Consider the following 11378-nt stretch of genomic DNA (forward strand, 5'->3'; position numbering starts at 1 on the left):
TAGAGAAGCCAACTTCTGAGTTGATGTTCTATTGCCTACGTTGGTCATTCAGTTAATGAGGGAGACCAGGAATTATAAATTAATTAATAGGTGGCATCCTTTCTTTCCATCCACCATGTCTCCCACAGGGCTCTTGATATAAATAGGTTAAATTAAGTCAAATTAATATAGAATATTTTGTGTTTGTTCTTATCCATCAATAATCAATATGATACAAACTAAATTATAAATATTATATGACATTACTTATTTCTAAAAAGTAAAATATTAACATATTTAAGCCCCATAAAATATAATAAGTTTGGAACTTCTAAGCCTACTTAGCTATTAGGTGCTTTAAATCTATTAAATTTAAAGGTGTCAAAATGGACTCAAGTCTGCGAACTAACCCGCAAAGTTCAATATAATTAGACCTAATTCATTAGGGTCTTTTTAATTCTAACCCCAAAGTCCTATAATTTAATGGGTTGTGTTAGGACTTATTCTCCGATCAAAATTTTTTCTTCATCACAAATTTTATATAAAAAATAAATTATGAAAATAATATAAGTAAAGATGAAATTTTCAGGTATATTAGTGGCAATATTATTGATTTTCGTACCTATGATATTCCAATTTTTGTATATGAATTTTCATATATATATATATATATATATATATATATATATATATATATATATATATATATGACTTTAATATTTCTAAAGTGAATGTAGATAAGTTATTTACATTCGCTCTCAAAACAAAGTCGTTTTGGATTGAAAAATTATAATGAAAAATATTATTATAACCTTGAAATAAATTACAATTACAAAAATACATTAATTTCCACCTCAAAACGACGTCGTTTTAGGTTCACTATAAATAAGTTATCTACATTGACCGTAGAAAAAGCGAACCCTATATATATATAGCGTTTTATTAATATTATGTTAAAGGAGATAAGTTATCTCATGTCATATAGACAAACTTGTGGGCTCCACCACCTGAAAAAATAAAAAGAAAAGAAAAGAAAAAGATGGTTCAGTTATCGAAGGGTATGTAGTTATCTCATGTAACATAAGAATAATTTTTCCCATATATATATATATATATATATATATGAGGTAGGATCCTTTGACACTAGTGTCAAATTTGAATTTTGACACCTCATCTACGAGCCATTAGATCAAAAAAGATCAATGGTGTCACATGCTTACAAATCAGAGTCGTTGATCTTTTTTGATCTAACGGCTCTCAGATGAGGTGTCAAGTTTCAAATTTGACACCGGTGTCAAAAGATCCTACCTCTATATATATATATATATATATATATATATATATATATATATATATATATATACCAATCAGTTAATTAATTATAACAAAAGATATATCATGTCATGATTATATTACGAAATTTGCAATTATGCAATAGACATTGTGAAAAATGGGGACTTACGATGACTAAAAGAAAAGAAAGACGTAGGGATTAGAAAATTAATTACTCTGCCTTCATATATATGAAGAACCTTGAAAGTGCTTTTGATTTTAATGTTCAAGTCCAGCTGAAACGCAAAATGAACAAGAGCACAAATAGTATTGCATTGATATTCTTATATTAAATAAAATATAAGAAATATTAATTAAAATAAAAAATTAAGAGAAGAAGTAATAGATATGTATAGCTAAAGTAGTTTATTCTCTTATAGTAGTTATTCTGTTATAGTAGTTATTCTGTTATTTTCTATTATTTCTCAACTGATGCCTTCTGCTATAAATAGCAGCAGCATCTTGTATCTTTGTGATCAATCTATATTCAAGAAGCATTCTTTCCTTTCTCTTTTATTGCTTTCATTCACACCGTGTGTGAGTTTCTCTTTCTTTTCAATCAAGGTCTGATACCTCACATGGTATCAGAGCCAATATCGATCCATGGAGTCTCCTCAATCATCTCCAACATCTACTACAAGCACTGAAAAAGCAAAAGCAGCAAAGCTGATCATGAAAACTTTCTCAAATCCCATTACTGACAAACTTGATGAAGAAAGCTTTCTTCCATGGGAACAACTAGCTCTTGCATCAATCCATGGGCACAACCTACAAGATCATCTCAACAAAGATAAGATTCCAGCTCAATTTTCAACTCAAGAAGATCAAGAAAATGCTGAAGAATCAAACGACTATGCAAGCTGGCATCAACAAGATAATCTCCTGGTATCTTGGTTACTCTCCTCCATGAATATATCATTCAAGAACAGAATGGTTGGATGCAAATTTGCCCACGAAATCTGGAATAGACTTTAAGTCTATTTTGCCTCACATACACAAGCAAAGGTCAAACAGCTGAAAAACCAACTGAAATCCATCAAGAAGAAAGGACTTGCACCAGAATATCTACTTCAAATCAAGAAAATTGTTGACTCATTGGGAGCTGTAGGTTCACCTCTCACAGAAGTTGAATACTCAGAAGCTATTCTTGATGGGTTGAGTGAAGAATATGCACCTCTTATAACATCTGCAATGTCCAGATTCCCTCCCTTTTCTGTCATTGAACTAGAAGCTTTTTTGCTTGCCCAAGAAGAAATGCTAGAAAGATTCAAGAAAAGTGATTCAACTCCCATCCAAGCCAATGTCACACAAAGTCATGTCCAACAAGACAACAGATTCAACAATTTTGAAGGAAGATCCTATGGAGGAAGAAGAGGCAGAGGAGGCCGCGGATTTCGAGGTGGTAGAACACAATCTTGGAATCAAAATCGTTTACAATGTCAAATTTGTGGACGAGCAGGACATCTAGCTCTCAAATGCTACTATCGTTTTGATTCAAATTTTCAACCTTCACCTTTGAATTCCCAGAACAACCTGAATTCCCAGAACAATCTGAATTCCCAGAATCAACATCCTCCTCCACCTCCACCTTCCTCCTTTCATAATCCCAAAGCTTATATAGCTGGTCCTGCCTCACTCACAGACAGTTCTTGGTATCCTGATTCTGGCACAACCCATCATCTCACAAATGATATTGGTAATCTCTCTTCTGCTTCTGAGTATAATGGCTCCGAACAGGTTCATATTGGTAATGGTGCAGGTATGCCTATTCAACATGTTGGACATTCTTTATTAACCTCACCTGCATCTCCTTTTACTTTTAAACTTGAAAATCTTTTACATGTGCCTCACATAACCAAGAATTTGATCAATGTGTCTCAATTTGCTAGAGACAACAAGGTTTATTTTGAATTCTTTCCTGACTATTGCCTTGTCAAATCTCAGGTCACTAAGGATATTGTCCTCAAAGGCAAGCTTAAAGATGGCCTCTATGAATTTTCGAATATCTTAGTTAATAAACAATTCTTTGTTCCTAATAATCCTACTGCATTGTATTCTAAATGTGTTCCTTTTGATATTTGGCACAAGAGATTAGGCCATGCTAGCCATCAGGTTGTTAATACTGTTTTGAAACAATGTAATCTTCCTACTTCTTATAATAAAACAGTTCTGCCTGCTTCTGTTTGTGAAGCTTGTTGCTTAGGTAAAATTCATCAATTACCTCATTTTCCATCCACCACTCATTATGCTGCACCTTTAGATTTAATTTTTTCGGATGTATGGGGACCAGCACCTATTTCTGGAACTTCTGGAAGCAGGTACTATGTGTTATTTGTGGATGCCTATACTAGATATAGCTGCATTTATCTACTGCATAATAAATCTCAGGTCTTTCATGCTTTTCTTCAATACAAATCTATGATTGAAACTCTTACTAACTTGAAAATCAAATCCCTCCAAACTGACAATGGTAAAGAATATCTTTCTTATGCTTTTACTCAGTTTCTACAAGCCAATGGCATCTCTCATAGGCTCACATGTCCCTACTCTCATCAACATAATGGGAGAGTTGAAAGGAAGCATAGACACATTACAGAAGTTGGCTTAGCACTTTTGGCAAATGCAAAACTCCCTTTATCATTTTGGGATGGTGCCTTCTCCACTGCTACTCATCTTATCAATCGCTTACCATCACCTGTTACAGATTTTAAATCACCTTATGAACTGATTTATCATAATAAACCAGATTACCATTTTATGAAGGTTTTTGGATGTGCGTGTTTTCCTTTACTTAGGCCTTTTAATAAACACAAACTTGATTTTAGATCTCACAAGTGTCTGTTTTTGGGATATTCTACAAATCAAAAAGGCTACAAATGCCTTTCTCCCTCAGGCAAAATTTTTATATCTCGAGATGTTATCTTTGATGAAACTAATTTCCCTTATAATGATCTTTTTTCCAACACTTCTTTATCTGATACATCTTCTTCTTTTCTTCCTTCTTATACTCCTACGATACCTTGCATTTCCAAGCATGCTAAATCTCTCAAATTACCTACTGTCCCAAATACATCTAGTTCTTGTCTACCTCTTATTCTATCAACTGATACTACTAATGCTTTGCCTAGTTCTTCTTCAGGATCTCTACACCAGTCTTCATCTACCAATGCTAACACCACTATTACTGATAAAGATTAGTCTGCAGGTTCTCTCATTACTGCTCAGAATTCATCGCCACCCAATTCTCATCCTATGCAAACCAGAAGCAAGTCTGGCATCCACAAGCCAAAAACATATGCCACTGCATTACATGAAGCACCATCTGATTTTTTAAATTCAGAACCACAAAAGGTGTCTCAAGCTCTCACATGTCCTCATTGGAAACAAGCAATGGCTGAAGAATTTCAGGCTCTCCTCAAAAATAACACTTGGACTCTTGTCCCTCCTCCACCAAATATTAAGCCTATTGGCTGCAAATGGATCTTTCGCATCAAAAGACAACCAAATGGCACAATCCAAAAGTATAAAGCACGGCTTGTTGCCAAAGGTTTTCAACAAAGAGAAGGTTTTGATTTTAGTGAAGTATTCAGCCCTGTCATCAAGCCATCTACTGTCAGACTCATTCTCTCCATTGCCCTTACAAATGGCTGGATCATTCGACAATTTGACTTCAACAATGCCTTTCTGTGTGGATATAGTTTATATATATATATATATATATATATATATATATATATATATATATATATATATATATATATTATGTAATGTGATCCGATGCCATATAAAAGAAATGAAAGGAAGTAATTTTTCATTAATGCTCAATTGTTACAAGAGAGTAATATATATATTAGTACAGACATCACATAATATTTACTCAGTAATAAGAAGTGTCTTAAAAAATATATCATGCAATATGTTATTAGTATTTTTAATATTTAATTTAGTAAGTGTTTTAGTAGTTAGCTCAGCAACCAATCAAATTCCAACTGCATTAAGTTGATGAAGTCAAACATCTCGAGTGCGGTGGACTGGGCAACTTGTAGTTAGACATCCATAATTGAATTAAACTAAACTAGGAATCACCTATTTCGGATTCATTAAGGTTTCCCAGATTGGAAAGAGTGTGACCACTTTTATGTGAAAAGAAAACTGAAACAATTTCCAAAGTCTCCTAATTTCTTCTTCCCATGGAGTTGGTACGTACTAGAAGTTGGAACTGTCAAAGCATTTCAAATTCATCGATCTACCATCCAACTTTTGAACACCGATCAAAATGTTACTCTTCACTAAGTTTTTTACTTAAATGTCATGTGAACAGTGTTATTTCTTAATATGTCACGTGGACAAGTTCGTTGAGCACTGTAGCGAACTCTATTTGCTGACGTGTTACGTTTCTAGTGGATAAAAAATAGCAAGTAAAAAAAAAAAGTACCAAGTTCGCTACATTGGGTAGCGAACTTGGTTGGAATATGTATTTCAACCAAGTTCGTTATCCAATGTAGAGAACTTGGTGTCCACTAAAAACGTGACACGTCAGCAAACAGAGTTCGCTACAGTGCCCAGCGAACTTGTCCACGTGGGATATTGGAAAATAACACTGTTCGCGTGACATTTAGATAAAAAAACTTGATGAACAATGACATTTTGATCACTATTCTCAACTTTTAAAGTCGCTTTTTCTCTTACATGTTCCAGTGATAAGAGGAAAAACCAGATATATATTAATAAATTTCACTCTTGTGAAAATTTAATCCTTTATCCCACTTACACTTGAGATGAATTAATATTATGCACATAAATATATGAGACAATCCTTTCTCCTCCTAATATAGGCATTAAGTAATATTAAAGTTTTTAAATTAATCTAATTTAGAAAGTACTTACCAAAATTTTAGCAGAACATGCAGCATTTTTTTGTTTGAACCGAAAACAGTAATTATTTTTGAATTCAACTTTTTTAAGTCAGAAATGAACTTTTTATGGTAGATTTTTATATAATAAAATTATGTAATTATTTAATATTTATTTCTTTATTATTAAATGTTAAATAAATGAAAATTTCTCAAAATTTATAAAAATTATACATTAAATTTTTATCCAATAATATCATGTAAAAATTTCAGGTGAAAAGATTATTGTTTCAATATCATTTAATTAATGCCCATAATGCCTATGCACGCCATTCATTGGGGAATATTCCGTACATTAGGGACATAGTACTATGGTTCTTAGCCAGTCTAGTATTGTATGTTGCATTTTAGAGAAAATAGGTTTACTTTTATGACACCATCGCTGTCACAGAAATTATAATATAAATTTAGGCACAACTTGTGAATAGTGCTTACCAATAAAAGGGCGATTTGAAACTAAGATGTCCTTCGTTTTGTATTGGATTGAGTACGATTATTTCGGAACTTGTTCTTCTGATTGGCCTTACCCACGTGATAAAGATTTTGTGTCCAATGAAGATTTTTTTTTTTTTTTTAATAAACAATCAAAGGGTTGCTTGCATTTAAACTATACCTGAATCTCATTGCTTAAGGAGTGCGATTAAAGAAAGCCTCGGGTATTATACCTCCAACTAAGACCCTGGCCAAGTGTCAACCATCAACAAATTATGGATATAGTTAGTCAACTACTAAATGACATGTTCTACTTTTATTTTATATATATATATATATATATATATATATATATGGGTTTTATAAGAGTTATGTTGTAGGAAAACTGATTGTGTTATGTTATAGAGATTCGTTTTGCGTGTCGAAGTTTTTTTTTTTTTTTGCTGCGGGCCCCACAAAATGTTGTGTGTGTAGGAAAATTTTTGTGGTCATGTTAAATGATAGATGATAAACCCTATATATATATAGAAAAATCATCTGTTTATAATTTTTTTTTACAAATTACACTAAGTATGACTGGTCATACGCTCTTAATTGTAGTATGACCGGTCATACTTAGTGTAATTTGTAAGAGTTTGTAAACAAAAAATTTGTGAATATAACATTTCCAATATATATATATATATATATATATATATATATATATATATATATATATGAGTAAAATCATATTTTTAGCTGCTTTACGTGCAGCAACGACAAATGTATCGTTATGATTCCTCACATTTAATGCTTTCATCCTTTGTATGGTTATGACTCCCTGCTTTTAATGCTTTCAAATATATATATGGCAAGTATTTGATTGTTGCACGTATAACAGCTGCATACATGTAAACTCCATATATATATATATATATACACACACACACATATATGGGCTTATTGTTTCTTAAGATGTTTGGGATAATTTTATCTCCCACTACTAAATCATAATCGTACAAATATGGATCAATTGTGATAAAGGAAAAGAGAGAAAAATGAAATCATAACCATCCAAAGGTGAATCAATTAATATAAGGAAATAAATAAACAAAACGACGTAGTTTTGGGGTGGCCGGAAATAAACTTATCTCAAGTTGTCGGAAAAATGTTTTTCCCTATATATATATAGGGAAAAACATTTCTCAAGCCGCTTAAGATAAGTTTATCTCCGGCCACCCTACAACTATGTCGTTTTGATTATTTATTTCCTTATATTTATTGTTTCACCTTTGAATGGTTATGATTCCCCTTTTCTCTCTCTTCCTTTATCACCATTGATCCATCTTTGTACGGTTATGATTTAGTAGCCGGAGATAAAATTATCTCCAGCAGCTTGAGAAATGATAAGCTCGTATATATATATGAGATCCTTTGATACCGGTGTCAAATTTAATGTTTGACACCTCATCTGAGAGCCATAAGATCAAAAAAGATCAATCGTATCGCATGTTTACAAATCAGAGTCCTTGATTTTTTTTGATCTAATGGCTCTCAAATGAGGTTTTCAAACTTTAAATTTGACACTAGTGTCAAAAGATCCTACCTATATATATATATATATATATATATATATATATATATATATATATATATATATATATATATAAAAGAAAATGTTACTCTTTTTTCACATAAGATAAATTCTCTCATATTCTCTCACTTCGATTTTTGCACCCCACCTTTTTTTTATAATGGTGGGACCCACTCATTTTCTCTCTATAACATAAGATAATTATCTGATGTAAAAAGTGTCTAATAAACCCATATATATAACATTGGAAACGTCCCTTTTATTTGTTTTGGTGAAATGGAAATGCCCATGCATTTAAATAAATAAAAAAATGGTCTGTTAGTTCCTGGAATATCATGCTTTTTAATCAATTAAGTCGCAAGCAGTGGCGGATCCAGGAAATTAATGAAGGGTGAGTATTGTTCAAGTACATATAGATCTGGGTCTGATCTGGAACGCGACTTGTGAGCAGGTGCCGGCTGGCTGGGTCTGGTTTAGATCTAGATTTGGACAGATTGCGACTCAACTTGACCGATAATGGAGAAAGAAACAAATGTTCCAACTTCTAATAACGGAGATTGAGGTTTGAGAGGAGATGAATCAGTATGTAGATGCAAACGAGCTCTCTGCTGTTAGGTTTGGATAATGAAGGTGGAGGAGGAAAAAAAAATTACGAGAAAATAAAATAGAAGGAGGAAAATTAAATGAGTAGGATATCGTAACAATCAACTAGGGTTACCACCAATGTTACTACCAATCAATTTCACCGTTAGATCGCTTATGTGGATCTAACGATTATATTTATTTCATCTTGTATGGTTATGATCCCCATATTTAATGTAAAGTCATTAAATATGGGAAATCATAATCATACAAAGGTGAAAATAAATATAAAGTATTAAATATAGAAAATCATAACCATACAAAGATAGAAATAAATATAACCGTCAGATCAATATAATCAATCTAATGGTGAAATTAATTGGTAGTAATATTGGTGGTAACACTATTTCGTTGTTACAATATCCTACCCCAAAATTAAATTAGGAAAATTTGAATTTTAAGAGAATTTTTTTTTTTTTATATTTTTGCATCAAATTTTAAGGGTGGGCACTTGCCTCCCTTCTCTAACACTTGGATCCGCCTTTGGTCGCAAGGGTAAACCACATTCTGACGGCTGAATAATCTTTCATTTCATCTCACTCGCACGCAGATATATAATCGTCAAGGAGAGGATGTTTAATTTATTTCTCGGGTGAAAAAGTATAATTACTAATAAATTAGATTATTTTATATCAGTCTAAGTTATACTTTTAATTTTATGGTTTAAATTTTCTTCTGCGACAAAAATATTTTCAACTCTCCTACTGACACTTCAAAGTGTGTGTTTGTTTTTTTCTTTTTCTTTTTTTATTCTTTACAAAGAATGGGCTCCACCGTTTTTCTATTAGCAGGAAAATCAACGGTCTCTCCTGTTAAAGGAGAGACATAAAACTCTTAATTTTATACATTAATTGTAAGAACCCGCACCGCTAATTAAGGAAATTAATTAGATAATTATGAGATAATTCCATAATTGAGCTTAATAATTATTTTGAGGCTCTAATAATTATAGTAAGTGTGTAATAATGTTGAAAGTCGCTTTTCGGACGAAAAGCGCAGATACCGGTTCTGCTACTCGGTATAAATGCGTACCGATGAAGTATCCCGGAAAATTATAATAAGTGCATAAATATTCCTAGAATAATATATAGGACATGTAAAACAAGTTTCAGGTTAAAATAATGAGAATTGGTGCCAGAAGCTGATACTGGCTATGAAAAGCGCCACTGGAAAGGTGCTGCGAAAAATATAAGAAAAATATGATAACTCTTGTAAAATTGAGTAGGTTCAGAATCCTAAGTTTGGGATTAAAATGCTAAGCGTAGCTATTTTTGCTAATACTGTGTGGTTGATGTTAAGTGAGCTATATATATGACTTGTGGGCTCAAAACCCTAGGTTATTCTATTCCTACGTGACCTTTGGAGGCTGATCAGCCCTTTGGTACTGTTCCATTGCTGATCACCATGCACCTTGTGAGCCAAGTGGCCTTTTCTTCCTTGTTCTTCATTGAATCTTCTCCCAAACACTTGAGTGAGTAAGGGCTGGCCTTGGTGGTGAGTAGGGAACCTCTTTCTGAGTTTAGGTTCAGCATTTGTGGGGCTTAAGGAGCCGTGATTCTGAGTTGTGAGGGTTAAACCTTTGTTCATGTCATTTGTGGTGCCAAGAAGTGATCTTTTGGCTTAAAGGACCAAGCTTGGTGTGCCACTTTCGTTTTTGAACCAAGTCAGAACCTTGGAGATGAGTTTAGAGCTCCAAGTTACCTCATTTTCGGAGTTTTGGTGCATTGGAAGGTATACCATGATCACCCTTGCGTATTTTGATGTTTTAAGCTTGTTTAAGCAATTAAAAATCATAACTAGAACCATTTGATAAAAGGAAAGTGTTTCTGGGTTCATAACATGTTAATAAACATCTGTTTAAGGAGTTCTTGGACTCCAGATCGAGTTTGAATCATTGGAGGTCAATTTGACCTTTAAAACTCAGTTTTCTGCATTCTGTCGAAGAAGTATTCGAATACTTTGTGATTTATGGAAAAAGGCAGTAATCGAATACTTTGCGAGACAACAACGACCTAGTTTAGTAATATTGTGATATCTCGAGCTTCAGAGTTCTAAATTGAGTGAGGTTTGGACCTATGTGAAGCTAACACATAGGGATACAATCTTGTAAATTTTAAGATCCATTGGATAAGTGGATTTCTCTCAGTGTATGTTTGAAATCGAGACCCTATTGCTGGAAATTCAGCTTGTTGTAGGAACTTTGCAAAAATCATAACCGGAGTTATACAACTCCGACTGAGGTATAAGATATGTCGTTGGAAAGCTTGAGATGTCTAGTTTAACATAGTAAAATATTAGAGTGTTTGGTAAAGATTTGAAATGGTAGTTTTTATCTGGTAGTCGAATACTCATGGCAGGAGTATTGGAATACTTTTCTGGGAAGAAAAATATTCGGATACCTTTGAAGAAGTATTCGAATACAGTAAGGTTTAGTATTCGGATACTTGGGTATTCGGATACTGGGGGAAAAAGTATTCGGATACTTGGTAGTATTCGAATACTTTAAT

Source organism: Gastrolobium bilobum, unplaced genomic scaffold (assembly GCF_033153095.1).
Source record: "Gastrolobium bilobum isolate Gb01-03AN ecotype WA unplaced genomic scaffold, APGP_CSIRO_Gbil_v1 utg33132, whole genome shotgun sequence".
Lineage (NCBI taxonomy): Eukaryota > Viridiplantae > Streptophyta > Magnoliopsida > Fabales > Fabaceae > Gastrolobium > Gastrolobium bilobum.